Source organism: Pleurodeles waltl, chromosome 3_2 (assembly GCF_031143425.1).
Source record: "Pleurodeles waltl isolate 20211129_DDA chromosome 3_2, aPleWal1.hap1.20221129, whole genome shotgun sequence".
Lineage (NCBI taxonomy): Eukaryota > Metazoa > Chordata > Amphibia > Caudata > Salamandridae > Pleurodeles > Pleurodeles waltl.
The window spans coordinates 117,476,767-117,500,811 of NC_090441.1; the positions used below are offsets into that span (position 1 = coordinate 117,476,767).

Genomic DNA, 24,045 nt, shown 5'->3' on the forward strand with positions numbered 1-24,045 from the left:
ACTACTCCATCTTTTCCATGTTGCATTGCAACATTTGTGAATACTGCCTGCCAAAGCTTGACTGTTGTATGAGACATCTGAAAGACCTAAAACCTGCCATCTACCCTGGAAATTTACTAGGTCACCAATTGTAACTGGCCTACTACGATCAATGGGTCTCTCATTCCCTATCGGTCTAACAATAGATCTTCTGTTTGAGAATGAAGGACCAGAAAGTCAAATGACAGCTCAACAGGATTAGGTACCATACCTGAGACCTCCATAGTAGTGTGGCAAGAATCACCTCCGCCAATTGGCTGCAAACCTGTAGAGTCACACATGGGATTATGATAAATGGTGGAGAAGCATACTGTTCTGCTCTGGTCCAGTCTTGGAGAAAGGCATCTAACACTCTAAGATCCAGCATCCAACTTAGGAATTAAGACAGCTGCCAGTTCAAATTGGGTGCAAACATGTCCAGCTATTACAAGGACCCTACAAACCCATTAACTTCAAGAAAACACCCGTCTCCAGTTTCCACTAGCTGTTTTCTACAGTGAATCTGAAATTCCAATCTGCTACCTGATTGGACTTGCCCAGCAAGTGCTCTGCTATGACAGAGATTTTGTGATCCAGACAGTAGTGCCAAAAATACTTGGTTAACTTGGCTAGGAGTTTTTATCTTATGCTGCCCAGCTTGTTAATATAACTAAGCACCAAAATGTTGTTGACTTTCAATAGAGTGTTACGTTCTACCCTATTCCTTATTAGACCTTTCACTGCAAAGGAGCCCATAAAAAGCTTGGGCAATTAATGTGCAGATGTAATTCCGCCTCAGACCAGATCCACTCCCTCCATGGAAAAAGCATTTCATCTGGCACCCCAACATTTTGTGTTGGTGTTCAACTCTATCTTCATGTCGGGATTAGAACCAAAGATTGTATGGCACTGCTTCTCCTGTGTGGCTTCCTTTTTCAACTGTATGACATCCTTGTCAGACAGACCTTTGCAGAGATGAGCAATATGAGCAATCTTCGCTCTCTGAATAGCCCTGTAATGAAAGGTAATCAATCTTGATTCGTAAAGCGTAGATAATCACCAGTGAGGTCTCCAGGCTCTGTCTCTAAGGGCCCATAGAAGAAGGCTTGGGTAGATGCAAGCTATTCAAGGAGTAGGTGGAGTCCTACTATTCCTGTCTAGTTGTCTCAGTGATCCGCATTTTGTCAAGATGTCTCAATGCTCCTTTTTACTCACTTGCATTTATGTGGAAGGGAGCATCAGTTATGCCTCAACTGAAATTATCTGGAATTCCAGGAACTCCAACTGTTGTTTCAGAGATAAATTTGACTTCTGTGCATTGATCAGAAAACCCTAGTACTGAAGCTGAGTGATACTGCAACAGAAGTCGAGGGACCTGCGTCATGAGTAACAGGTCATCCATGTCATCCGGATAGATAATGCAACTGGCCCACTTGACACAGAGTTCAGTCACTGCTTTCATGACCATAGTGAAGCTTCAGGGAGTGCTAATAAGCTAAATGGGGGTCAAAGTGAAGTAGAGGTGGACAGAAGTATTAAGCTTGCACTGGAACTATTAAATATGTGTCTGGTAGGTTCTCCCTGTGGCAGGACCACTATCAACAACACTTGTTTGGCCTATAAGGCTGGGGCACACTGTGAAGCAATAGAGCATCAGGTGCTGTGCCTCCTTGAGTCCAACTCAATAGGCATCAACAAAATGGAACACACAATGATAGCAGAAACAGAGGGTGTGGTGCTAACCTGTGGATGGTAGCTGCAAGTTTGCATCAAGTAGCAACTGCTCTCTTGACTGAGAAGTGCTCAGACCCATGAAAAATCTCCAGCTAAACGCTTAAACCTTCTGATTGCTGCCTCTCCTATTTTCCTTCGCAAGGCTCTCTGATTTCCTTCTGTCCTTTCCATGCCTCCTTTCTCTGAGCACAGACGACTCTGTTGTAGGAAGCTGGCCTGGTGTGTGATGAGCACCTATGGTGTTCTCATCTTATACCAGGTATCCCCTATTAGTGAAGTGTAGGCAGTACCTAGGAAGCCAGGGCTCTCTAGTAGCTGTGGATGAGCAGCCAAGACATATCTAGGAGACATGCAAAGCTTATGCAATACCACTGTAGTCACACAGCATTTACACACATGAAAGAACCACACAGTGTTACAAAAATAAAGGTACTTTATTATAGTAACATAAATACTAAAATACTGTATAGGCAATCCCCCAACTGGAGGTAAGTAATCACACTATTATATACACATTAGCAATCAATAAATAGCATGGAAAGCAATAGGCACTGGTAAAAGTAATAGCAAATAGCGAGGGCCCTAGGGGAGGGCCAAATCAGATGCTAAAAAAGGGGAATGTAAAAAGCAGTCCCCCACCCAAGGATGTGGAATCAGTAGAAGGGAGCTGGAGGAACTAGGAACCCCAAAAGGTAACTACCTGGGTGCTCCCCAGCGACCAGGAGAGGAGAGGTAGGTACCTGGCTTTCCCCAAAACCAACAGGAGGACTTTGGAAAAGGATTGTGCAAGCCCCAACCAAGACTGGAAGAACACAAAGGTAGATTCTGACAGAAGAGTACTTGCAAAGGAAGGCGACCAAGTCCAGTTTGAGTTGGAATGTCCAGTTGTGGCAGGAGCCACTACCTACCCTTCTGTGGAGTCCCAGGAGTGATGCATGTGATGTCCCACGTCAGCGATCGAGATGCAGTCGGTCAGTGGTGCTGGAAAACCACCAACAAGCTTTGGCAAATGTAAGAGTCGGAGAAGAAGGTTATACAAGGCTGAAGAGGACCAGCAAGGTTCAGTGGAATCGACCCAAGGAGGGGAGTCCAGGGTGACCCTCAGCAGCTGAAAGAGTCACAAGAAGAGGAGGCGGCCCCCACAGGCAACCCACTGGCAGCTGGCACAGGAGTCGCAGTGAGGTCCACTCAGCACACATGAAGAGGAGTCCCACGTCGATGGAGCAGCAGGCAGTAGACTGCTTTGCAGGAAGGAGTGCTGGGGGCCAGGGCTACACGGAGCCTGAAAATCCCTTGGAGGAGGAACAAACAAGCCTTGTTAGCTGCAAGAATCGCGGTGCACAGGAGTACTGTCCTGCAAGGCGAGGCAAGGGCTTACTGTCTCCCAAGTTGGACAGCTGCTAGAGAGGACCAAGGGGACCACTCCAGAGCACCACCTGTGATGCAGGATTCATGCAACTCTGGAAAAGAGAAGATCCATGCAGCTGGTCGTCATTGCAGTTGGTGCCTGTGGATGCAGGGGATTGACTCCTTCACTCCAAGGGAAATTATTTCTTACCTCTTGTGCAGGCTGAAGACTTGTCCCTCTCAGAGGATGCACAGCCGGAGAAATGTTGCAGTTGCTGGAAGGAGCCAGAGAAACAATGTTGCAAAGAAGAGTCTTCACTGAAGTTGCAGATTGTCAGTTCCTGGAGGGTCCAATTGCAGTCCAAGTGGCCAGAAGATGAAATAAACAATGCAGAGGAGTCCTGCTGGAATCTTGCATGTTGAATCTGAGGACCCACCCAAGAGGGAGGCCCTAAATAGTCCAGGAAGGGAGATTGGTCACCTTGCAGGGTGACCTCCTATCAGGATGAGGCTGCGACATCACCTACCTGACCTGGCCACTCAGATGCTCCCAGGGGCTTCTGCCCACCTTGGATTCAAGATTGCAGAATCAAGTGGCCACCTGGAGGAGCTCTGGGCACCACCCCTGGGGTGGTGATGGACGGGGGAGTGGTCACTCCCCTTTCCATTGTCCAGTTTCGCGCGAGAGCAGAGACTGGGGGTCCCTATACTGGTGCAAACCGGTTTATGCAAGGAGGGCACCAAATGTGCCCTTCAAAGCATACCGGTGGCTTAGGGAGGCCACCCCTCCCAAGTCATGTAACACCTATTTCCAAGGGAGAGGGTGTTACCTCCCTCTCCCACAGGAAACCCTTTGTTCTGCCTTCCTCTTCCTGAGCTGGTCAAACTGCAGAAGGGCAGAAACCTGTCTGAGGGGTTGCAGCAGTGCAGGATGCCCAGAAAATCCCAGAAGGCTGGTAGGAGCAATTCTGGGGGTCCTCTAAGGAGCCCCCAGAGTGAATGGCATCATACAACCAATGCTGGCAACAGTACTGGGGTATGATTCTGACATGTTTGATACCAAACATGCCCAGGTTTGGAGTTACCATTATGTAGCTGGACATAGGTAGTGAGTGACTTGTGTCCAGTTCACGGGTAAAATGGTTCCGCGCACTTTTGAAGTCCAGTGTAATGGAGCTGGAGTTCATAGGGGCACTTCTGCTCATGCAGGGATGCTATCACACACAGGTACCTGCACCCTGTCCTCTGGGCTCGGAGGGCCTACCATAGGAGTGACTTACAGTGACCTGGTGCAGTGACCTATAGTGAAAGGGTGCATGCACCTTTTCACACAGGTTGCAATGGCAAGCCTGCAGACACATTTTGCATGAGTTCCCATGGGTGGCACAATACATAGTGCAGCCCATGGGGTACCCCTGGTGTCCCACTGCCCTTGGTACATAAGTTCCATATACTAGGGCCTTATATGGGGGCACCGATTGTGGGGTGTGCAAAGTTCTAAGCAACTAAATTTAGAGGGAGGGAGCACAATCACTAGGGTCCTGGTTAGCAGGATCCCAGTGAAAACAGTCAACATATACTGACAGCAGGCAAAAGTGGGGATAACCATGCTAAAAAGAGTGTACTTTACTACATCTGATGCATGCATGTTTGCATTCATCTCTATTAATGTACTTCTGAAAATTGCCTACAACTCATTTCAAAGACTGCCGCCTCTCCTTTTTAGAAACACATACTCTTGTTACCTAACATTACCCAGTAAACAATGAAATGAGGTGCAAAACCCACACAATTCAGCGCCCAATCACAATTCTGTCGAACAAGGGGCATGGACAACATCATGGCAGGCTAGATGTGTCTAGCGATAGCTCTGACAGTGCCCCTTAATATCCTGCAATAATCCTGATACTAGGGGCCATATTTATACTTTTTGACGCACAACTGCGCCAACGCAGTTGTGCGTCAAAAATTTTAATGCCGGCTAACACCATTCCAAAGCGCCATGCGGGCGCCTTATTTATGGAATGACGTTAGCCGGCGCAGCTGACTGGTGTGCGTCAAAAAAAATGACCCACACCAGGCTGCGCCGGCGCAGGGGGAAATGGAGCTTGGGCGTCAAAAAATGGGGCAAGTCAGGTCTGAGGCAAAATATTGGCCTCAACCCGATTTGCGCCATTGTTTTTGACTCCCAACCCCCATTGAAATGACTCCTGTCTTAGCACAGACAGGAGTCATGCCCCCTTGCCCAATGGCCATGCCCAGGGGACTTATGTCCCCTGGGCATGGTCATTGGGCATAGTGGCATGTAGGGGGGCACAAATCAAAATACTTACCTGAACTTACCTTAAGTTCCCTGGGATGGGTCCCTCCATCCTTGGGCGTCCTCCTGGGGTGGGCAAGGGTGGCAGGGGGTGTCCCTGGGGGCATGGGAGGGCACCTCTGGGCTCCTTCCGAGCCCACAGGTCCCTTAACGCCTGCCCTGACCAGGCGTTAAAAAATGACGCAAAAGCGGCTGGACGTCATTTTTTTTGACCCGCCCACTCCCGTGCGTCATTTTTGCACGGGAGTTTAATTAAGGCGCACATGCCTTGGAGTCATTTTTTAGACGGGAACGCCTACCTTGCATATCATTAACGCAAGGTAGGTGTCCACGCTAAAAAATGACGCAAACTCCAAGATCTTTGGCGCTAGACGGGTCTAACGCCAAAGTATAAATATGGAGTTAGCTTTGCGTCGGATTTGCGTAAAAAAAAACAACGCAATTCCGGCGCAAACAGAGTATAGATATGCCCCTAACTTCTTATCCTCCCTCCAACTATGCACTTGAGGTAACTGAGACCTCATCCGAAGGAGTACGGAGCCCCTGGAGCAGTGGAAATGACCCAGCATGGCGAAGCGGGGGAGGGCCAGAAGGAGGCGGCAAGATGACGTCGACCGGGAGCGTGAAGGGCGCCTGAAGCCGGTCTTGGTTCAGTAGCGGACACGCTCCTTCCAGGGCTGGGGCACAACCACCCCCAAGCCGCGTTACCGGTGGAGTACTGAAACATCTAAGGACTCCTCAGGTGAGGCGAAGCCTGCGGCACCAGGGCGCTGCGGAGGTGGGGCCTGTGTCCTCCGGGCCGCAGACCGGCCGCCCGAGACTTTGAAATTCCGCCTGCCGATTGAGCTACAGGGAAGTTCTTGGCGTGAGGCAGGCTACCTGAAGGGAGTGACGGCACTGTCGAAGACCGGAAACAAAGAGAAGAGCTGCGGTCTGCATGAGGTAAGGTGAGGGGGAGAGAAACCATTTGGGTCCCTGAAGAAATGCGGCGCTTTACCTTACCCACAGGTGGACAGTGGCACTGAGAAGGGTAGGGCGCCATAGTGGAGGTGGAAGCACCAAGGAGAGACGGGTCATCATCAGAGAAGAACTGTTGGTGGAGAAAGAACATTCCCTAGCCCTGGGCCCCTCTCCTGGAATGTATTGAAGAAGCTACCCTGCCCCCCTGACATGATATGGTTGTTACCCCAAACTATAAACTAAGGCAACACATTTGATTTAAGCCAGATGCCTAAATACGGGGGTAGAGATGAGAGTGGGAGCCCTTGTGCAGTCTATGAATCAGAGACCTGCTTGGGATGATCTTAATCAGAAAAATACAACACACCACTTCTGAGATGGAAGAGGGGAGACACAGGAAAGTAACTAACAAACTTGGCGGTGCTCTCTTGAGGGAACCACTGAGCGCCCCCAGACTGTGCTCCCATGACACTCAAAGTTTAGGACCTACTCAAGGTAGGAATATCTGACCTACCCCAACTGGTCACGGCCTGTACATAATCATTATAGATACAGCAGGAGCCAGTGTCGCGCCCTTCGGTGGTCGCATAATGGCCAGAGACAAAGAACCGAAGCCCCCTAAACAAGGGAAGATCTATAAATACACTAAAATGATTGAGACCAGGAGTCGAGTGACGCGCCTGCCCAGACACCGGACAATGCCGCCATACTGATGGCAATCTAGGACAGCCCTGGAAACAAAAGTTGGCAAAGTGGCGGTGGAGGTCTCCCTGTTAAGAAAGGACCTTTGCCAGGTCTCGGCCAGAGTGACAGTGACGGAAGAGAGAATATCAGAAGTGGTAGGCGCGACACATACCTATAACACGGACCTAACTGCACTTAAGGCACTTACAAAAGACCTCCTTTGGAGGGTACATGATGCTGAAAACAGGGCGCGATTAAATAATCTTGGATTTGAAGGGTTGTCTGAGGGGGTTGAGGGTACACAGGCTTCTACCTTTTAGGAAAATTGACTCTGATCCTCCCTCCCATCTGCTGCTTTCTCCACCTGCTTTGTGACAGAAAGGGCACATAGCGCATTGGTGCCAAAGCTGCCGATTGGGGCTCTTCCGCAAGACCTTAATTACTATGATAAAGGCCTTATTCTTCGAGAAGTGTGGCAACAGAGGAACCTCTGCTATGACTCTTCTACTCTTCTTTTCCCGGACTATTTCAGATACATGCAGAAGCAGTGCCGTTCCCTTGATGCAATGAAAGTGAAGCTCCGAGAGATGAATCTCCGATATGTGCTCTGTTTCCCTGCAAAGTTGAAAGTGATCCTGCAGGACAAAGCACACTTTTTTGATATGCCAGAGGAGGCCTGGAGATCGGTGGAGGAGCTGCCTCCTGCACTGAGAAACAGACCGTCTGAGGTGGAGCATGGCGAAAAGGTAACCCGATTGAGAGTTGGGATCCCCCAGCGACAGAGGGGGAGATAAGTGCTCAAGTCAGCGCCCGTGAGATCGTTCTGGTGTGACCCACTCTGGAAGATAACTTCTTGGATACTGAATTACGAAAGAGAAAAGAGATGACCCCCTCCACGCATACTGAACACTCACCTGAGAGACACCCGGCATGGTCGGAGAGGACGGAGACAGATCGTGATGAAAGGAGTCCCACTCCAGGGGCTCAGCTGCTGGATCAATGTGACGTTGATTTCAGTGAAGGAATGAATGGAGACACTGAACTTCGATAGGTTATCCAAGATATGTTAGAATCTTAAAATGCTTACTGGGGCAACTGGATGGCTCTGGACATGAATGGCCTGGAGACCTTCGCCTACCCTACTTGGCCTAGTCCTATCTCTTTCACCCATTTCTATTCTCTGCCCTTCCCTCTATCCCATCTTCTGTCCCCCATTTGTCTCTATTTCCCCCCAGCTTTCCCTCCTTCTATTTCCCCATTTCCCACTCCCCTCTTCAACACCCTGCCCCCTTCCCCTCTAACCTCTTCCCCAATATCATAGGTAGTTAGCTAAGGAATACGCAGTTTGTATATGTAGAGAGGCCCTTGTCACACCGTCCTTTTGTTAGAGATTGGCAGCAGGGTGAGGGATCTCATTAGTGAGACAAGGTTACCAAGCAGATAAGTGGGGCTCTTACCTCCTACACGGTGAGTTATGGGTTTTCGAGAGTTCTAGAGTTAAGGTGGGGTGGGCTACAGACCCCCAGGCCTAATCTAGTGACTCGATGGCTATAAAACTTGTGTGGCCACGTAGAAGCTGGGAAGGATGGAGTGGGGTGGGGGGACTCTGCTGGGAATGTTTTATTAGAATTAGTTTGTGGTGTATCAGTTAAGAGTTGAGAGTGGGAAGGCAAGAGATGGCGGCTACCTTAGATAAGTCATTGGCCTGGAACACACTACTAAAACTTCAGGGCATCTATGGGTACATCTGGTGATACAAGGGACACACACACTATTCTCATGTGGAATGTGAATGGATTGGGACACAAGATCAAAAGAGGGTTGGTGGCGGCCTTAATACGGACACAGAAACCTGATGTGGTTCTCTTACGGGAAACACACCTCTGAAGCATGAACTACCATTTTCTGCAAGGGGTGCCTGCAAATTGCTGGCACATGCAGGGTTCACATCTGAGGTGAGTGGTGTGACAATAATAGCCCGGAAGACGACACCCTTTCAGATTCATGGAAAGTGGTTGGAACCCAATGGCACATACGCAGCGGTACAGGGCATGTGGCGCAGGGAAGACGTTACTATCATAAGTGTTTATGCACCCAACCCGAATACAGCAGTGTACTTTGCAAGCAGTCACAGACATCCTGCTAGATACTGATACTTTCTTGCACATCATAGGGGGGACTTCAAAGATGTACCCTTGACCTCACTAGATAGGTCAGGTATGCCTCACACAAGGATCGGTCAAGACTACCCCACTCCACCATTTCATAGAGACGCTGGGCCTGAGCGACCTGTGGCTTCACCCAAACAGATGAGGCTACTCCTATTACTCTGGGCTTCATGGGGTATTCTCCAGGTTGGATTATGTGTTTAGCGTCGCTGGGGAAATAGAGGTGGTACAAGAGGCAGAATATCTGGTGCGGGGCTCTCAGATCAGTCTCCATTCAGGGTCACGATTGGGGGATGACGACGTAGCGGGGGACTGGATGGCAGCTAAAGGCTTGGGAGCTCAGAGACGACCAGGTCCTAAAAGTAATCAGAGCAGACACTAAACTCTACTTTGCAGAAAATAAATGCACTGTGGAATCGGCAGTGACGCTCTGGGAAGCCTATAAGGCGGTGATCCGTGGAGGCACACAACATAATAGCCAATAAGAAAAAGAAGGAGGAGACAGAACTAGGCAGTATAGAGGACAGACTGAAGGCTCTTGAAACAGAGGTAGTGCACTCTCCCTCCCCTAGTATTCTTGGGCAAATAGAGGCCTTGAGAACTGAATATAGGGAGAGAGCCAGTGGGGAAGTGAGAACCTACCAACTAGCACTGCAGCATCATCTCTACGACACAGGGGACAAGGCAGGGAAACTCCTTGCATGATTGGACAGACGAGAACTGGAGGCAAGATGGGCGACTCAAATAGAGGGCCAGGGAGGAGTCATACACAGCACAGATAAGGAAATAGCAGATGCATTCGCCAGGTTTTATGAGGTCCTTTATAGGGAACGACCCCAGATGGAGCAGCACCAAATAAAGGAGTACCTAGATGGTATTACCCTTCGGGTGCTGCCGGATATCAATAGGGAAATCCTGGATGCGGAAATATCCCTGGTGGAAGTGAAAGCTGTGGTGGCAAGACTCCAGGTCCTAACTGCCTCACTGCAGAATTTTTCAAGTGGCAGATTGACTTATTGGCCCCTTACCTCCATAAATTATACGAGATGGCACTGAAGGAGGGGATCTTACTGCCTGACTTGCGCAGGGCCCCATCCAAAATGTAGATCATACCGCCCCATCTCACTAATAAACGTCAAAAGTAAAATTCTTGCTATGGTGCTTGCCACCAGACTGTCGGGAATCATTTCCTCACTCGTTCACCAGGATCAGTCAGGATTTATACCAAGAAGATCCACCAGAGGTAACCTGCGGTGCCTCCATAACTGGATGGTGAAAGAAGAATCCCGCACAGACCCGCACTTATTTTTGTCATTAGATGTTGAGAAGGCTTTTGACACAGTGCACTGGCCCTTTATGATGGCTGCCCTCTAAAGACTGGGTTTTGGTGAGGGATTCCTCGCGTGGGGGGCGCTACTGTACAGGGAACCCTATGCGGCTGTGCGAGTCAACGGGGTGATTTCGTATATCTTCAGTATCCAGTGAGGCACCCGTCGGGGTGCCCATTATTGCCTCTTCTCTTTGCCCTCACTCTGGAACCGCTGGCCTGTCACATTTGGGAAAACTCTCTGATAAGAGGGTTTCAGGCGCCCAGCTCGGCCCTGGCTGAGGAGAAGATATTGTTATATATTGATGATATACTTCTCTACATATCCCATCCGCCATGTCTCAAGCCTTTGATACATATGGTCAGCACTCTGGCTACACCATTAATTGGAACAAATATGTCCTCTACCATAACTGTCAGGAGAAGATTGGGTGGTCTTTATTGGGTGACCGCACCAATCAACTAAGCGTAACTGGGGAGAGATTCCAATATTTGGGCATTTATGTGACATATGATGTGGCATGCAGTATTTGCCGCAATGTGGGCAAAATACTGCCAGAACTCTGCGCAGATGCCGGGCATTGGAAGACCCTCCCTCTTACTATTATGGGTAGAGCCACTATATTTAAGATGGTTACGCTCTTCAAGTTTCCATTTACATTGCAGAACTGTTATTATATACTGCCAGGTGAGCTCTTCCTGAAAATAGACAGCAAATTAAGACACCTCCTCTAGCAAGACAGGCACCCATGGACCAGCCTCCAAAACACTGCAGAGAAGCTGTTATAATGGAGGGATTGCTCTCCCTGACGTGAGGGTGTACTACTGGGCATTCCACCTCTTGGTAACCAATGACTGGAGTCAAGCAGATGGGACCCATCCCACTTATGCACTGGAAAGAAGGCAATTCCAGACCAAATCCTATCTACATTATATATCTGGAAATAGGGGAACAGCGTGCCTCATGCCTGCAACCCGGGTGGTGATTGAGGCATGGCATAAATCACCCTGACGCATTGGTTGGGCTGGTAAAATCAATCAATCAATCATAACATTTATAAAGCGCACTATGTACCCGTCAGGGTTTCGAGGCGCTGGGGGGGGGGGGGGGGTAGGAGAGGTGCTGCTAGCGTTCGTAGAGCCAAGTCTTGAGGAGTCTCCTGAAGGTGAGGAGGTCCTGGGTCTGACGTAGCGAGGTGGGGAGAGAGTTCCAGGTCTTGGCGGCGAGGAAGGAGAAGGATCTGCCGCCAGAGGTCTTGCGCTGGATTCGGGGGACGATGGCGAGGGCGAGGTGGGCAGAGCGGAGTTGACGTGTGGGGACGTAGAAGCTGAGTCTGTTGTTGAGGTAGGTGGGCCCGGTGTCGTGTAGAGCCCTGTGAGCGTGGGTGAGGAGTTTGAAGGTGATCCTTTTTTCCACAGGGAGCCAGTGGAGGTCCTTCAGGTGCGGGGAGATGTGGCATCGGCGGGGTATGTCGAGGATCAGGCGGGCGGATGCGTTCTGGATGCGCTGGAGTCGTTTGATGTCTTTTGTTGGGATGCCTGTGTAGAGTGCGTTGCCGTAGTCAAGTCTGCTACTGACGAGGGCTTGGGTTACCGTCTTTCTGGTTCCTGTTGGAATCCACTTGAAGATTCTACGGAGCATTCGGAGGGTGATGAAACAGGAAGAGGAGACGGCGTTGACCTGTTTGGACATGGTGAGAGCGGAGTTGAGGATGAATCCGAGGTTTCTTGCGTGGTTGGCTGGGGTGGGTGGTGGTCCGAGGGCAGTGGGCCACCAGGAGTCGTTCCAGGCCGAGGGGGTGCGTCCGAGGATGAGGACTTCCGTCTTGTCGGAGTTGAGCTTCAATCGGCTGTTGTTCATCCACTCGGCGATGGCTTTTAGTCCCTTGTGGAGGTTGGTTTTGGCGGTGAGAGGGTCTTTGGTCAGGGAGAGGACGAGCTGGGTGTCGTCGGCGTAGGAGATGATGCTGAGGTTGTGTTGACGGGCCACTTTTGCGAGGGGGGCCATGTAGACGTTGAACAACGTTGGGCTGAGAGAGGAGCCTTGGGGGACGCCGCAGATGAGGTTGGTGGCTTTGGAGCGGAAAGGGGAGAGCCGGACTCTCTGGGTTCTGTCGGAGAGGAAGGATGAGATCCAGTTGAGGGCTTTGTCTTGGATGCCGGCTTCGTGGAGGCGGGTCAGTAGGGTGCGGTGGCAGACTGTGTCGAAAGCGGCTGATAGGTCGAGGAGGATGAGGGCTGAGGTTTCGCCGTTGTCCATTTGTTGTCTGATGTCATCAGTGGCGGCGAGGAGTGCGGTCTTGGTGCTGTGGTTTCGTCTGAATCCAGATTGGGAGGGGTCTAGGATGGAGTTGTCTTCTAGGTAGTGGGCAAGCTGGGTGTTGACGATCTTCTCGATGACTTTCGCTGGGAAAGGGAGGAGAGAGATCGGTCGGAAGTTTTTTAGATCGTTGGGGTCAGCCTTGGGTTTCTTGAGGAGGGGTTGGATTTCTGCATGCTTCCAGCTGTTCGGAAAGGTGGCTGTGTTGAAGGAGAGGTTGATGATCTTGCGGAGTTTGGGGGCGATGGTGGCGTTGGCTTTGTTGAAAACGTGATGTGGGCATGGGTCCGTGGGAGAGCCTGAGTGGATGGAATTCATGGTTGTTAGGGTTTCGGCGTCGTCCACTTGGGTCCAGGTGGTGAGGCGGCGGGCGTGGGCGGAGTCGTCAGGGGTGGGGTCTGGCGGAGGTGCGGTGTTGAAGCTGTCATGGATGGCTGCGATTTTCTGGTGGAAGAAGGTGGAGAGGTCGTCGCAGAGTTTCTGGGAGGGTGGGACGTCGTTGATGTTGGCGTTCGGGTTGGAGAGTTCCTTCACGATGCTGAAGAGTTCTTTGCAATCGTGGGCGTTGTTGTTGAGGCGTTCAGTGAAGTGAGCGCGCTTGGCGAGTCGGATCCGTTGGTGGTGATCACGGTTGGCGTCTTTGAGGGTGGCGAGGTTGTCGGGTGTGCGCTCGAGGATCCATTTCTTCTTGAGCTTCTGGCAGGTGCGTTTGGAGGTGGTCAGTTCTTCCATGAACCAGGCTGTTTTTTTCTTTCCTTGGTTGATGGTGGGTTTCATGAGTGGAACTAAGGTGTTGGCGCAGTCAAGGATCCATTGATGGAGGTTGGTGGCGGCGGCGCTCGGGTCGGAGGAGTCGAGTGGAGGGTTTTTGGCGAGGGAGCTGGTTAGTTGGTCTTCGGTGACTTTTCTCCAGCGGCGGTGAGGCGGTAGAGGGATGCGGTGGTGTTCAGTGTTTCTCTTGAAGGAAAAGTGGACGCAGTGATGGTCGGTCCAGTGGAGTTCGGAGGTGTGGCTGAAGGAGATGTGGTTGCTTGAGGTGAAGAGGGGGTCAAGCGTGTGACCGGCGATGTGGGTGGGAGTGTTGACCAGTTGGCGGAGTCCGAAGTTGAGGAGGTTGGTGGTCAGCGAAGCGGTGTTGGCGTTGTTGTTGTTTTCCAGGTGGAAGTTTAGGTCTCCCAGGAGGATGTAGTCTGGAGATGCGAGGGCGTGGGTGCTTACGAGGTCGGAGATGGTGTCGCTGAAGGGGGCTCTTGGTCCTGGAGGGCGGTATATGAGGGTTCCTCTGAGGGTCGTGTTGGGGTCCGTGTGGATCTGGAAGTGGAGGTGTTTGGCTGTCGTGAGAGTGTCGTCCATGTGGGTGTGAATCTTGAGGGTAGACTTGTGGGCGATGGCTATTCCTCCGCCGACTCCGTTGGTTCGATCTCTTCTGGTGATCTTGTATCCGTCCGGTATGGCGATGGCGATGTCAGGGGCCGAAGAGTCGTTCCACCAGGTTTCGGTCAGGAAGGCCACGTCTGGGGCGGTGGTGTCGAGCAAGTCCCAGAGTTCGATGGCGTGTTTTCGTGCGGAGCGTGTGTTGAGGAGGATGCAGTGCAGGTGGTTTGTGCTGGTTGCTGCTGGCTTCGCTGTTCTGTTGCAGGAGAAGTTGCAGGTGCGGCAGGAGAAAGGTCCTTTGGTGTGCTTCGGGGTGGCCAGGAAGCACTCTGTGGAGGGGCCAGGGTTGAGTGCGCGGAGTTCGTTGGTAGAGTATCGGAGGCAGGGGTTGCGGGGGTCGTGAGGACCAGGGGGGGTGGCGCTGAGCGCGGTCCAGGCGCGGACGGGCAGCGCCAGCCATTAAGAAGGGAGGGGGGAGGGAGGAGCAGCTGGGAGGCGGGAGGCGGGAGGGAGCGGCGAATGGGGGCGCGAGGGGGGCGGGCCGCAGGGAGGCAGCGGCTGGGAGCGGAGAGCGAGGGGGAGCGCACAAGGGGCGAAAACACGCAATAACAAGGCCAAAAAGTCGGGCACAAATATAACAACAGTTAAACTTTGAAACCAGTCACAGAAATACACTAAAGGCACAGTATACAATCGGGGAAAACAGCAATCAGAGGGGCACAACGGGGGCAGATGCGCAGGAGGCGAGGCGCTTGAGACCAGTTAAAGCGCACTTACTGAACGGCGCAAAGTGGCACAATCAGAAGGGGCACGTCGGGGGCAGAAGCGCAAGAGGCAAGGCGCTGAAAAAGAGAAAACCACTTACAGGACGGCGGAATACACGGCACACGGGTCAAGAGAAGCCTCGAACACGCTAGCAGCAGCGTGGGCGGGGGTCAGAGGCAGGAGACAGCAGGTTGGTGCTGCGGTCGTGGGGGGCGAGCTCCGGACCTAAAAACAGGTCAGAGGTCGCTCACTCGCGACGCACAGCGCCAGCCATTAAGAAGGGAGGGGGGAGGGAGGAGCAGCTGGGAGGCGGGAGGCGGGAGGGAGCGGCGAATGGGGGTGCGAGGGGGGCGGGGCCGCAGGGAGGCAGCGGCTGGGAGCGGAGAGCGAGGGGGAGCGCACAAGGGGCGAAAACACGCAATAACAAGGCCAAAAAGTCGGGCACAAATATAACAACAGTTAAACTTTGAAACCAGTCACAGAAATACACTAAAGGCACAGTATACAATTGGGGAAAACAGCAATCAGAGGGGCACAACGGGGGCAGATGCGCAGGAGGTGAGGCGCTTGAGACCAGTAAAAGCGCACTTACTGGACGGCGCAAAGTGGCACAATCAGAAGGGGCACGTCGGGGGCAGAAGCGCAAGAGGCAAGGCGCTGAAAAACAGAAAACCACTTACAGGACGGCAGAATACACGCCACACGGGTCAAGAGAAGCCTCGAACACGCTAGCAGCAGCGTGGGCGGGGGTCAGAGGCAGGAGACAGCAGGTTGGTGCTGCGGTCGTGGGGGGCGAGCTCCGGACCTAAAAACAGGTCAGAGGTCGCTCAAGAGACCCCTCTGTGGGCAGGTAATTTGCTTACAGAAATAAATAAATTGAAAGGGTTCAGGGACTGGAACCCTATAGGGATCTCGAGAGTTGGAAATCTATTGCGAGAAGGAGATATGATGCCCTTCTCGACCCTGCAACAAGAATATCACCTCCTTGACAACCAACGCAACCTGTACCGCCAATTCCAACATGCTTGGAGAGCAGAGAACATGCTCACAGAAATACTGGAGTACTCATTCTTAGAGGGCAGACTGCTCATGGGCGAGATACCAGAGAGGGCAGTTCCTGCAGTGTATAAAACACTTAATATTAGTATGCCAGATACCCTGACCAAACTGAGACCCACCTGGGTGGCAGCATCAGGAGCGCTGGAAGATATAGACTGGGAGGCGGCTCTTATGTTCCCAAGGGAGGTAACGATCAAGTCCCCCCTACGCCTCGTTCAGCTTAAGATGGTGCACCGGATCCATTACGACAGAGCAGGCCTCTACAATATAGGTAGAGTGGCCTCTCCTAACTGTTTAAGGTGTGGAGAACGCAGGGGAGACTACTCCTACACTCTTTGGACTTGTCCGGTAATACGCACTTAGTGGAGACTGCTGCTTACTGAATTGGGGAACATGCTAGCGAGTGATATACCGGAAGATCCTAAATACATCCTGCTTGGGATACTGGACGACATAGTCCTCCCACGGAAACAACTGACGCTTTGTAATCTAGCCCTGGTAATAGCCAAAAGGGACATAGCTAGACACTGAGGGGGCCTAGAGACCCAGACGATGACGGAATGGAGGAAAGGATGGTCATGTACATGGCAGCAGAGAAGGTGGTATATAAAAGCAGGGGTTGCCCACGTAAATTCTGCCTTATATGGTGCCCCTGGATTGCATGCAATGACCTTGAGACATGACCAGATGCTCTGTGGGATAATCCCACGCAGGGACACCCCTTCCTAAGTTTTCAACACTGTAACGAAGATGTCATCCCCTTCATTAGAACAGATCTAGATGATACTAAGTTGAATGTTGCTCTCTACTATAATGTACACACATTCGCTGCCCACATGCTGTTTCCTTGGCTATGCGACAATGATCTGTTGATTTCTACTGTTAATGAAAAATCTATAAAAATGTTATAAACAAATTCTGTCAAATAAGTGATTGGGTACTTAATCGATTTCTGAGCAGCAAGAAAAGAGGATAGTTGGCTAAGGGTCAGCTTTAGGAACATGCGACCTCCTAATCGGACATATTAGTTATTTACTGTTGCATGACACGGGAAATGTTGCCATTTATTGTTGCACTTTTCTATTGGATTGGGTTTTACATTTTGCTGCTGAAGTAGTAAAATAAAGAAATGCGTAAACTGGATCTTCGGTGCTTATACAGAATTTTATGTCAAGAACGGAGGCTCCTATTATGCTTCTCTAACTTGCTTTATTTTAAATAGCAGCAGTCAAGAAAACTACAACTCCCATGAGGCTTAACAAGTCCAAAGCCAATGGGAGAAGAACAGGAATAACAAATGCACCAATCACCATCCACGGTGCTACGTAACCACTAAGCTTGACTGCGACCAGCCCTCTTTCTTGCTGCTCGCAGTCAAGATAAGTGGTGCTTTTATTCTCTCCTACGTTTTTTCAGTGCTTATTATTATTATACTGTATTTATTGATGGTATACGAGCGCGTGCTTTTCTCTGCGCTTCGTCGGTCTTTGCTGCATGCGTTCCCACTCCTCGCAGCGTTTTATTTCAGCCCTGAGGCTTTGTGACCTGTGCTCGCGCGCGTCTTGAGGCATTTGGCCTCCTTCATGCGAACGTTCTAAAGCGAACGCTCCTTACCGCTGGGTGCCGAGTTTTTTCTTTCACACGCCGTTCGGAGTCCCGGAGCCTCGCTTCTTCGTCTCAGCTTCCACAGCGTCCTTTGCCTGACCTGGACACGCCTTAAGGGGCGTGTTTGTTCGGTTCCTTCAGCCTCCCATTACTTCCTGGTTGCTGTTAACCCTTTCTTCAGGGGCTATCTCTCTCTCTTTTTCTCCTACCTGATACAATTGTATTTGAAGTACCATTCCCTGTATAATGGATCCTCAGGATTCGCCTTCAGCTAATATTGAAGATTTTGGAACCCTCATTAATGAGGCTGTGGTAAAAGCTGTTTCAGCTTCAATGCTAAAAATGTCAAAAAAAATTGAGACCACTGTTCAAAACATGGTCCACAAATCCTTTCTGGCCCATTCTGCGGGGGATAGCAGAAAAAGAAATTATAAGGATTTGTCTAACCAAAAACCATCCGCTAGCGCTGTTTTGACTGGTGAAGCTTCTTCACCCATGGATGAGGACGAGTTTCCTCCCAGGCCTCCTTCTCAGGAGGGGAATAGTAATGTTTTCAGCAAATGCAAATCTAAAGTTAAGCATTCTGTTACAGTGCCAAAACAAATTGTTGTCTCCCACATTTCTGATACCGATGACGACGTCAGTGATGCAGATGAGGCAGATGACGCCTCTGACATATGGGGTTCTCAGTCTCAGGCTTCCCCTGCCAAAAAGCCTAAACTAAATGTTTCAGACCCATTTTTTGCCAAAACCATTTTGGACGCGGATGGTAACCCCATGTTCGACCCATTACTTTTACATCACCCTAACTCCACTGAATGGTCTCCGTCTTCTCACGTGGGTAAATATATTGCGTCCAGACTGAGAGTTCCTCTTGATAAGCAGACAAGGTCTAAATTGAGATCTGAATGCCCCAGACCATCACTTTTTTCCCAGATTACAGCGACTCCTACAATTGACGATTCTATACTTACCTTTTTCTCTAAATTCGGAAAGGATCCCCGTAAGGGGGTAGATAAAGCCTGGTCAAGTTGCCAGGACAAACTGCTCGATGTTGTGGGTCCTTTGGCTCGTATTTTAGATCTCGCTGAATCAGCAAGAATGGATGAGGCGGACATTGATCCGGCTGAGCTATCCTTATGGACACAGAGAGCCTTTTGCCTCCTGGGCAACGCTAATGCCTCCATCATTCACGAGAGAAAGAAAGGTTTACTCCTAAAATTGGACCCCAAGTTGTCAAATCTGGCCAACATGGATCCCGGTGTTAAAGCTGATGGTCATCTTTTTGGGAATACCTTCGTTAAAGACTTAGGAAAATTCGTTTCTACTTTTTCCTCGATTGACAAAGCTCAACAGAATATCAAAAAGGTATTCAATCATCAGGTTTTTGCCAGGGCCGGTACAGGCAGGAGCCGCTCTACCGGCCGTTCCTTCCAAGGAAACAGAGGCTCCTACTACTCCTCTCAGTCCACCTATCCATCTCAAGCCTACAAACCCCAGTTCTACCCTCAGCGTGGCAGAGGCTACAGAGGTCGTGGGCAGCGTGGATTCCGATCCCACAACAACCAAGGTAAGCCCTGTTTTTGGCCTTACTCCAATAGGGGGACGACTTCGTCATTTCATCCCAAAATGGCGCTCGCTGACTTCAGACCCTTGGGTTCTCAATACCATTATGGGTTACCAAATAGAGTTCTACGCCACTCCCGTACAAAGGTACTTTCCTCCTCCTCCTCGTTTTTCCAAGGAGATGTCTTCCCTAATCTCAGAAGAAATAGCTTTGTTGCTCTCAAAGCGAGCCATCCAAGAAGCCCCTCTAGATTCCTCTGGTTTCCTCAGCTCTCTCTTTTTGGTGCAAAAGAAAAACAAAAAGTTCAGGCCGGTTATAAATCTCAGGGATTTCAATCAGTTTGTCGTTTATCGACACTTCAAGATGGAGACCATTATCCATCTCAGGGACATTCTTCTTCCTGGCGATTTCATGGCACGTCTAGACCTTCAGGACGCATACCTTTCAGTTCCCATTCATCCAAATCACAGCAAATATCTTCAGTTTCAATGGCTAGGCCAGACGTATCAATTTTCCTCCCTTCCATTCGGTCTTTCTTCCGCACCTTGGTGCTTCACCAAGTTAATGAAGCCGGTCACGGCTCATCTCAGGTCATTAGGCATCAGACTTCTAATTTATCTGGACGATATCCTTATACTACATCAGAATTGTGCTACTCTCTTGTCTCAGTTACAAATAACTTGTTCCCTTCTTTCCCAACTCGGTTTCCTTCTCAACAAAGCAAAGTCCAATGTTCTCCCTGCTCAACAAATAGTCTTCTTAGGGTTCGAGATAGACTCTTTGTCCGCTACTCTCCATCTCCCTTCACAAAAAGTACATATCATAAAATCGGAAATTCGGAAAACACTCAGCAGGTCACTGATTTCCCTCAGAACGCTGGCCAGGATTGTGGGCCTTCTGTCGGCTTCCATTCAAGCCATTTTTCCGGGCCCCCTCCATTACTGTGCTCTCCAGAGATTAAAAATCCGTCATCTCCGAAGAGGTCTTACGTATTCAGAGATGATAGCTCTCGATCACGAGTCTCGTTTAGAACTCCAATGGTGGATAGACCATTTAGATGCCTGGAACGGCAGGGCTATTTTTCCATCAGCCCCCGATCTTGTATTAGAATCCGATGCAAGCCTTACGGGTTGGGGCGCCCGCTGTGGCTCAATCTCGACTGGGGGTACATGGTCACTCGAGGAGTCCAGATTGCACATCAACTATTTAGAGATGCTTGCAGGCTCCTTTGCAATCAAAAGCCTGGCAAAAGACAGGGTGCAGTGTACCATCCTCCTCCGCATGGACAATGTTTCGGCTGTCCGTTACATAAACCATCTCGGAGGCACCAGATCAAAACCTCTTGCAGACCTCGCAAAAAGTCTTTGGGAGTATTGTCTCCTCAACGAGATTTCCCTTTCAGCAGAATATCTTCCAGGTTCCCTCTACCAGACGGCGGACTGGCACTCTCGCTTCCTCAGAGATTACAGCGATTGGAAACTTCATCCTTCAGTTTTTCGTTCCATTTGTCGCAAATGGGGCCCTTTTGCCATAGACCTTTTCGCCTCCCGTCTCAACTCCCAGTTACCCCTCTTTTTCAGTTGGCGTCCGGACCCGGTAGCTTTGGCCTCCAACGCTTTTCTACAGGACTGGTCCCAAGCAATCAACTATGCGTTTCCTCCTTTCTTGATGATCACCAGGGTATTGGCCCAGATCAGACGCCAGAAAGCCACATCAGTACTGGTAGTACCTTTTTGGCAGTCACAAATGTGGTTCCCACCCCTTTTGGAGTTAACAATCGATTCCCCTCTTCTTCTCCCGTCATTCCCTTCTCTTCTTCAAGATCCTCACGGAAATCCTCATCCCCTTGTCATCAACAACACTCTTCAGCTCTCGGCATGGAAGGTATCGGGACTTCCCGACCTTCCGTCCCGATTTCGAATGAGGCTGCGGACCTCATCAGCAAAGCCTGGGCCCCAGGCACCAGAAAGGCATATAGCTCTGCTTGGTCGCTTTGGTCTTGCTGGTGTGTGGGAAGGGACCTCGATCCAGTTTCAGCAGATATAAATTATGTCATTAACTTCTTAGCGGCACAAGCCGGTTTAGGTAAGTCATACAGGACGATTAATCTATACCGATCAGCAATTTCCATGCACCATGATCAGGTCAATGGCAAACCCGTCGGAGAACATCCCCTCCTTTGTCGCCTGTTAAAGGGAGTGAAAATGTTCTTTTCCTCCATTACCCAAATACTCAAAGTTGTGGGATGTGAATGTAGTACTGAATCTGTTTTTATCTTGGCAAGATAATCATGAGTTGTCTTTAAAATCACTTTCTGCCAAACTAACCATGTTACTCTGCCTAGTCTCTATCAAACGTTTATCTGATGTTCGAGCATTAGATATTTCTTCTCGACAATTTGCCCCTTCAGGGGTATTATTTTCAGTTCATAGACGCACAAAATCTAATTTACATACAGTTTTCTACCCATACTTTCCCAATCAACCTAAGTTATGTGTTGGTCAATGTCTTAAATGTTATGAAGATCGCACGGCTGACCTCAGGACGTCTTCCTCTTCCCAGTTGCTCATTTCCTTTCGTAAACCCCACAAACCTGTTGCTTCAGCTACGCTGGCTAGATGGGTTCGTTGGGTTATGTCTCTTGCAGGGATTGATACCTCTGTTTTTGGGGCTCATTCCACTAGGGGTGCGATGGCCTCCAAGGCCTTTTGGGTTGGTTCTAGCCTGGAGGACATTCTGAGGTCTGCCGATTGGTCTAACGATAATGTTTTTAGAACATTTTACTGTAAACCGGTACATACTGCAACTTCTGTAGTGATTAATATGCTTTAAACAAGCATAATAGGAGCCTCCGTTCTTGACATAAAATGTAGATTTTCCTAGTAATTTATGACGGAAAGTCTTAATTTTATTAAAGACACGGAGGCGAGTATTATCCCGCCTCGAGTGGGACAAACGTTCCTAATTTTTTGTCCTTTCCCTCCCTTACAGCAACATCTACAACAACGCAACCAGCTTCCTGATCAAGCCATGGTCATACCGAACTCCACCGTTCCTTTTGATCTCCAGGATTCATTTCAGAAAAACTCACAGAACATCTCCCGGCTTCCTCCTCGTCTCTTCTTTTGCCTGCACTTACTTCAGGAACTTTGTTCTTTGGTTCTGGCAATTGCTATCATTTTGACTATTTTTCCTTTGTTTTCACGCATCGACTAAACCCTCGCATCAAGAAAGAGGGCTGGTCGCAGTCAAGCTTAGTGGTTACGTAGCACCGTGGATGGTGATTGGTGCATTTGTTATTCCTGTTCTTCTCCCATTGGCTTTGGACTTGTTAAGCCTCATGGGAGTTGTAGTTTTCTTGACTGCTGCTATTTAAAATAAAGCAAGTTAGAGAAGCATAATACTCGCCTCCGTGTCTTTAATAAAATTAAGACTTTCCGTCATAAATTACTAGGAAAATCTACATTTTGGTTTCTAGCCCGGCCATTCACTGGTGAGCTTTGATGTCATGCCGACGCACATGTTTTCCTGAAATGATTTGTGTATTCTTTGCTCGTTATTGTGCGGACTGAGTTTGTATTTGGATTGTTTTCTATGTGGAGTTGGGCTTGCGCTGGATGTTGCCGGGTGTTCCTGGAGCAGCTCTCGCGGTGGGGGCTCTGCGTCTCCTAACATGGGGGGCAGCACCAGCCTGTGGTCGCTCTTGGGCGCTGCAATGAAGAGGTGTGTAAATATTCTCTGTCCCTCACACGTCTTTTGTAGCGCCTTGAGTCGGCGGTAGGACTTCTATCCCGTAGTATCCCAGAGACTAGTTCATCGCCCCCTGTGCTTGGTTGATTGTTTTAAATATTTCAAAACTATCAAACAAGCACAAAGCTGTGATGAACCTGTCTCTGTACGAAACATCCCACTGAACACACGTAACGTGATAAGGAAGAGCAGCAGGACGGGGTCTGTGATTTAAAACACGCACAGCTGCCAGGTTTCCTGATTGCCGATGACATTTACATGTTTTTGATGTGTCGATGTGTAACATGTTAGTGCTTTATGTGTGACACTTTCAGTGACAGTTTATCATGCGCAGAACGAACCAGTTAAGTCCATGTAATACGTTTGTGTAATGTAACAATGTATAAGTGGTATAAAAACAGCCCACAGTGCAAAGTAATCTCCGCTTAAAAGTAAGAACTGGAGAAGGTTATTAGTCACCCAGTACGTGGGACTGCTCAATGACAATGATGTCATTTGCTTAACACATCCTCTTCACATCTCTCTCTCTCTCTCTCTCTCTCCCTCTCTCCCCCCCCCTTTATTTTTGCAAGACAAATCATGCTGGTACAATCATAGCCCAAATAAAGTTTAAAAATCTAGAAGTGTCAGAATATATTGCATTGTTAAATGACTGTCGTGCTGGGCCAGGCATTGGACGATAACACCATCTGCGAACGCATCATAGCACTTATTTTCGAAAGCCCAATTTTAATGTGTGATCTCCATATTATGTATGGGCTGTTCTTGTAAGCAGTGGCTCAGACTACTGAGCTTCCATTGCTAAACTTGGATAACATGAAATAAAATCGTTAAACAGACTACCATCGGTCCAAATCACATTCAAATTAGAATAATTAGACTAAACATGCCTCACACAGAGGCTCAGATATATAGAAGGGGCCCATACAGACATTAACACGTGATGTTTGTTGTGTTACAAAATCCATGGAAATAACATTAAATATTGATCCATTATATTGTGCGCAGCAACAGACAGTCCTACTTTAATCTTGCAAAGAACTCTTT

At 49.5% G+C, this 24,045-nt stretch overlaps 1 long non-coding RNA gene across 1 annotated transcript in view; it reads right to left on the reverse strand.

Moving 5' to 3' along the window:
• The window catches only part of LOC138286557 (uncharacterized), a 107,480-nt gene extending 85,014 nt beyond the window's left edge, over positions 1-22,466 (reverse strand). Inside the window, exon 1 of the long non-coding RNA XR_011202011.1 lies at positions 22,340-22,466. This is a non-coding gene — a long non-coding RNA (uncharacterized lncRNA). The remainder of the gene's footprint in view (positions 1-22,339) is intronic.
• Positions 22,467-24,045: the final 1,579 nt, after the last annotated feature.